Source organism: Melanotaenia boesemani, chromosome 19, assembly GCF_017639745.1.
Source record: "Melanotaenia boesemani isolate fMelBoe1 chromosome 19, fMelBoe1.pri, whole genome shotgun sequence".
NCBI classification, from domain to species: Eukaryota; Metazoa; Chordata; class Actinopteri; order Atheriniformes; family Melanotaeniidae; genus Melanotaenia; species Melanotaenia boesemani.
In genome coordinates this window covers 16,539,372-16,546,647 of record NC_055700.1, presented here as the reverse complement: position 1 = coordinate 16,546,647, position 7,276 = coordinate 16,539,372, and positions in this window count along the sequence as shown.

Below are 7,276 nucleotides of genomic sequence, written 5' to 3'. Positions count from 1 at the left end.
GTAAACTGCAGTACTGGCTGGTTTCCTCTGCATTAAAATTACTATTTCCTTCACTGAAAAGAAAACTTCTTTTTTTCTTTTAGATCAAATCTTGAATTTCAGAACACAATTGGCTCTTTGTCCTATACTGTACCAATATTACAACAGGAGTTGTAATTAGTGTTAACAGTGTAAGATACAAACACTAAAAGTGACTTGGATGATAAGCAGGGCTGGGCATAAAATTTAAAGGAGAAAAGTGCCATTTTTAATCAGATCGATTGTCAAATTATGTCATATTCAGCAAAAGAGTAATACCTTCATAATTTCTCTCTGGCTAAGACAGCACATCAGTGCAGCTTCTTCCTGTTGCAAACTATATCACATCAATGCACATATTCAAAATTAGACATTTATTACATAACACAGGAGACAAACAGAATACTTCTCAGAGCAAACTGCGACAATGTATGAGTGGGAGGTCTGCAAAGGCATGCGTGATGTGGCATCAGTTGTGTTTCTAAGCAACATTCCCATCCACCGCTCTTCTCTCAACACCGCCTACGACCGGCTATTCTAGGGTGGACGAGCATTTTGCTTTTAAAAGCAACTAAAACAGTTCAGAAAAGATATTATCCAAGAGAGTGTTGGACTAGAAAACACCAAACAAAGGTGACACGGCCGCCATCCATTTTACTCACTAAGAAAGGAACTATCTGACCTTGCAGCACTGGACTCAACATTTTCCAGAACAATAGACACTATTATACTCCCCCCACATAGCTGACTGAATTTGCAATTATTTGCTAATTTTAGGCTGAAGGAGTATGTGGATCTACAGTTCGCCTGTATGTTCCACAGGCTGGTCGCTGGGGGTTTTTAATTTACCCTCCACCTGGAGATGTCTAGCTCTCTACACAATAATCCAAACTCTTATTATGCCTTGCAGTGTGTTGTGGGGATAACTAAATAAAAGCAAGGGTGTACTCCACCTAATTCTTTCTCTCTGGTACAGTCTCTTCCCCTGTTCAGCGAAACATGCCGTTTAACCAGAACTCACCATCCTGCCCCACCACATACTCTTAATCTCTGGGAAACTGTCAACATAAACCAAATGTCTCACTCAGTCAGCATTCCTCAATCCGCTTGCTGACTCCTCTACTTCTGACACACCCTCCATTCCCCAAAAACTCAAGTCATTCATCAAATAACCCTCCAGACTTTTCCTGTCTGTCGTTTTGCTCTGTGTCATTAGAGTCACCGTGACAACAGATGAGTCAGACGTTGTGGAGACGCCTCACTTCCTGTGAGTGTAGAGCATCTCAGACTGAGAACAAATGAATGAGTGTAGCAACATGGAGAAAATTCCTCTCTTAAGACGGATTCATAATCAGAGGGATCAGTTCCTCGTGCGGAGTAAAGCACGGTCAGAGTATCTGAGGATATTTGTGGTCTTTGTGGGATTGATAAGAAATCATTCACATTACAGTGTGCTATCACTTTCCAAAGTTACTCAATATGAAAAGTATAAAGTTTCTATGTTGTCTGTTTGTTTAAAAGTCTGTGCCATATCACTTACACCACGAATAATGTTTTCACAGGACCAGCATGTCAATTTTGAGACATGTACAGCTCATGACAGGAGCTAATAGGTTGATATGTTTTTAAAAAAAACATACTTTTTCTGTTTGCAAAAGCTCTAAAGGGAGCTCTTTCATTTTTCAGACTTGTTTATTTTTTCTTGAAGTTATCAACAAGCCATGAGCTGAAAGATTCTGACCAAAATCATTCACAACTGCTCAAGTCATACATGCACAGCCAGTGACTCACCCATGTAGACACACACGGGCACAGTTTACACAGCCATCAACATATGTTAGAATACTTACATCAGTTTTCCTTAAACTTGGCTTTAAAGCTCTTCATGTTCAGCCTGATCCATGCAGTCACCCACTCAATCGCCTCAGTTGAAGCTGTAGAGAATAACCCCAGATGTTTAAACTCAGCCTCAATCATGTTCACCCCCATTTCAATGTGATTCAGTAGATTTCTGTCATTTTAAGTGTTTTAGACAGGTAACACTCAATATAAGTTCAAAAGAGAGTAACAATAAAGAGTTAAACCAATACTTTGTCCAGTCTGAAAAAAAAAAATTAAAGTTTACCTTATTAAAAAAAACAGATAATCTGTTTATCAAGTCTCATTAATAACATGTGAGAACAGACATTCTGTACTGAAAGTGCAAAAAATGTAAGTAATTTTACTTTCAACTACTTCTTCTGAGTTTATGAGCAATTTGGAGAATTAACAACACATTTAATGGTATGTTAAGCTTCTTCCAGAAAATGGTATGTGGTTTTGTATTGTTTCCTCGAAGGATGTTATAAATCACCAGAGATCCCTTTGGGATGTCTGGTAAATGACTTCTTGCGCCCAAACTGCCTTGAGCAGTTTCCAGTTTTTTAAGCCTGATGTGACCTTGTCAATGTATGAACCCCAAAATATTATTTAGAGCAATCTAGCTAAAGTTTGGCTATTTATTCATAATTTGCAAGATCCTCTGTGTCTGCTTTTATTTCAATTCAGAGGCTTGTGAAAGTAATTTCAGATTCTTTGCTGTATGTACATGCAGTTTGCTTGAAAGGCATAAGGGTTTAAGGCGACTGGAGAAAGTTATGCAGAAATCAAGCTTATTAAATGAGATAATAGTGGGTGTATAAATTAAGCATGTCTTGTATCTGGCAACCTTAAATCTATTCCGGTTTAAAATCGATTTACCTACATTCATGAAGCAAATATCAGCCTAATGTAAAAGCAGTACATCAGTCATCTACAAAATCAACCATCTAGCTGTAAATACTAGACGCTTATTCGCCAAATTACCACAAAATATAATAGAAGCTTGGTCTCTAGAGGAGACTAAAGTACAACCAAATCCACTGCCAAACATCTATTAACACACTATTAGACTACAAGCAGCCCAGGCGACTGTTTACCACGCTTTGCATAGTTCATACGGCTCATCAAACAATGACGGGTTTGCATGAATACCTTTAATATTTGAATGGACGTGTATAAAGCTGCAACTCGTTTTGCTCAAAGAAAACTGTCGAAATGTATGCGACGTGCATCACTTTACAGCAAACAATATCCGATTAAACGCTTTGTATCTCCGCCGTGGGACTGCACAGGAGCTGAGCTTGTTTAAAATACCACTGGGACTCACAAGCTGTCAGTTAGGAGGTTTTTCTTTTTTAAAAGAATACTAATTTCACCCCGAATAAACTTACATGATATGAAATTACTGGGAACTTACCCTGCTGTGTGTTGGAGTCGTTGGAAGGCTGAACACATACAAGAGACAACCGCTTTTTTAAAAGACAAAACCAGATTGGCTACTGGACAGAAGAGAAAACAGCGAGCTGTTGAGCCGCAAAGTCAGCCAGAAGGATGCGTAAAGAAGACGAACACGGTACAGCACGGCGCTAAACGGCGGGCGACCCGACTCGGCCCGCTTACATTAAAAGTTGAGCTGTTCTTGGACCCCTGCTTGTCTCTTGCTCGGGACTCAACTCAACGGCTGCCTGCTGCCCGGTTTAGGAAAGTGACGTCACGGTCCCTGTGCTCTCGTGACCGCGGCGAGCGAGCCCTCTTCTGTTCTCCCTTGTGCCCGCTTGTGCCCCTTTCATGTAGTAGTTAAAGGGGCATTTCCAATAAAAACCAAGCACATATACAACAGAAAAAGGTACTGTTTTGTAAGGTAAGAAAAGAAAAGTCATTTAATCAAACGTTTCTGTTTAAGGTTTTAAAATTAAGCGTTTATTAAAGTTTTTTTTGTTTGTTAGTTTGCCTTACCCACTTACAAACAATGGACGTGCACACAAACTTTGTCAAGTTGCCATGTGGCATAGCTGTTGTAATTTAACGCTTTTTGTTTTTTAGGAATGTAATAAAGTGACCACTCATGTGCGCATGGAAATGCTTTTTATTACTGCGAAACAGTGTTAACTGGTATTAAGATATAGCATAAATTACAAAGCCAAGAAGGTTTGGCCCCAAATTAGCACAAATCCATCAAACTACAGCAAACACATTCAAGTAGCTACAGCATGAATGCCACCTCAGAACCAAATTCATCTGCTAAAACTGAGCCAGTTTAATAAAAGAATGTAAAATGCAGGCCACCTTACATTATCCACTGTTAGTTTAAATCCAGTTAAATGTGCTGATTCCAAACTCAAACCAGCAAAAATCGACACACCTAAAACCTGAGCAAGATGGATAACCATTACTGGACAAGAACTGGCTCGCCATATGTAAGTCAAATACAGAACACAGTTGACCTCAATTCACCCAATACATGTTCTCTAGCATTAATCAAGCTCTACAAATCTGATTCTTTCATTTCCAACAGTGCATCTGAGACTTGGCAAAGCTTGTCCAGATCTATTGGAGACAGTGATTGTTTGGTAAACCTGTGCAATACTCTCCAAACTCTATCTGATCTTATGAGATACAACATGTCTAAGTTTATAAGTTCTGAAACTGCAAGTCAAAAGAAATTAAGTTGATGTTATGGTTCCATGTTGCAATGGCATCACAATGAATCATATCAACACAAGTAGGAGCAAGTCTGTGCTGTAAGGCTGTAAATGTTTATACCTTTTGGGAAGATGAGATAATGTATGATAATGTAACTTAGGTTCTGTGTGTTGTTTCTGTGTGTCATACCAAAGCCATTCATTCAAGGCTAACATCAAATGTTCCACTTTTTGCACTGTGACTAGACTGCTGACTAATATGAGTAGCATCTGTCAGATTCTGAAGATTTGTAAATTACATTGTTAACAATCAGCAAAAACAAAATGTATGAAAGACAAGAGTCAGAGTGACACAGATGTCTACTCATATGGGAGTCTGCTTAGCCACTTTTATGTTATTTTGACTCAACAACCTAAACAAATCCAGTCTCTTGGCAACAAAATATGTAGGCAGTGGCTTGTCAGTAACTGTCAAGACAGTGACATCTAGTGGAGAGGCTGTTTAATATCTTGCCATGTAAACCGAGCCACTTACTTTGAAATAGTGGTCAATTTGAGAAGGAGCTGTTGAATATGTTATAGAAAATATGACACATTTCCACACAGCTGAGCTCTTGCTAAGCGCCATCAAATGGATCTACATAGAAGACAGGAGAAAAAAGTGAAACCTTATTTAGATTAAAATTTATAAAACAAAAATATAATCATACATTTTAAACTGTTATGCTAATAACATGCTGGTTGTACAAAATTTTCTCAAAAGCTCTTATTTGATTATTGTGGCTGAATGCAGAGGTCAGACATCTCCTGAAAGCCCGGGATGCTGCATTCAGGTCTGATGATGTATCAGCTCAGAGTGGCCAGGAACCATCCGACTAAAGGCATCAAGAGAGCCAAGACTCATATGCTCAGAAAATCCAGGAGCACTCCGTTACCAATGACACCCAGAGCATGTGGAAAGGCATTAAGTGCATCACAGACTACACCAACACACACACAGCACAATGTCCATAAGACCCTGCCCTCTATGTTGCACTTAATAAATTCTGTGCCCAGTTAGAGAATTTGACAACCTCTTCCAGCACCAGACTCACTTTGCCACCAAATGAGGCACCCCACAGGGTGATACCTGCTGATGTGGAGAAGTCCCTGCAAAGGTTCAACCCCCACAAAGCTGCTGGCACTGACAACATCCCAGGCCGGGTACTGAGAGACTGTGCTTCTCAGCTGTCAAGAGTAAAATCTACAACATTTCCCTCTCTCAGGCAGCTGCCCCTACATGTATGAAAGTATCCACCATCATTCCCATCCCCAGAAAATCCACAGTGAGTATCGGCTTGTGACTTTCACCTCAATAGTCTCAAAGTGCCTCGAAATGCTAGTCGTGGTTCACATTAAAGATTCCATCAGCGTCTCTGTGGAACCCACCAGTATGCTTACAGGCAGAACCGTTCCACTGATGACGTCTCATCAGCGGTCCACACAGCCCTGGGCCATCTGGAGCGAAAGGCCTCCTATGTGCATCTGCTCTTCATTGATTTCACTTCCGCATTTAAAACCATCATCATCCCGCAGAAACTCCACACTGGGACTGAACCCTTCCCTCTGCAACTGGGTATTAAACTTCCTAACCAACAGACCCAGAGCAGTGGTGGGATGCATCACCAAGCCCTTAATGATGAGTCTGAATACAGAGAGGGGGTGGAAAACCTCGAGTGCTGGTGTAAAGAAAACAACCTGTTCATAATTGTGAAGAAGACCAATGAGATGATTGTGGACTTCAGGAGGAACAGACAGCGCAACTCTCCCCTGCACATCGGAGGAGCAGCTGTGGAAGTGGTCTCCAACTTCAGGTACCTGAACGTTAACCTCAGCGAAGACCTCACTTGGAGTAACAATGCTTCCTTTTTGGTAAGGAAGGCTCATCAGCGCCTCTACTTCCTCAGGAGACGCCCAGTCCTGTCCTCCTTTTACAGATGTGTGGTGGAGAATGTTCTCTGCTCCAGCATCACTGTATGGCACAGCAACTGCTCTGCAGTTGAGAGAAGAGGGAAGGGCTCTTCACAGGATGGTGAGGCTGTGCAGAGGATTGTTGGAAGCACTCTCCTCACCACCACGGACATCTTCAACACCAGAATCAGGAGGGCAAAACTGCACTAAGAAGGACCCCACCCACCCTGCACATGCACTTTTTGTCCCTCTTCCCGCAGGAAATAGGCTGCAAAGCGTCCGGTGCAGGACCACCATAATAAAGGGGTCAGACTGAAAATGAAATGCTCAAAGTTGCAACTGGCTGATCCCACCCTGGCTTACCATTAGATATTATTAATGCCTTTTAAGAGTGTGAATGAAGACATTTAAAAAGTTAAAAGGACTCTAACATGTTCAGACATGGTTCAGATCGTTTGACATATGCAGTGAAATGCTGCATTTATTTTATCAGTCGGTGGTGGCAAGCACCTTTTTCTCTTCTGCTGTATGATGGGGAGGCAGCATAAAAGACAAGGACAGAAGGAGAGCGCTCAGTTCATCAACAAGGCTGACTCTGTTGTGAGCACCAAAAACTTAGAGACCGTGGAGAAGGTGGTGAAGAGTTTAGACCATACTAGACAACAAAAGACGTCCTATGTACAGCATTTTGCTAGACAGAGAAGCAACAGAGGGGATAGGCTCATCTTGATGCTAGTGTCATGCTAAAAAAAAAAAAAAAAAAAGAATCCTCTGGTATATATATATATATATATATATATATATAT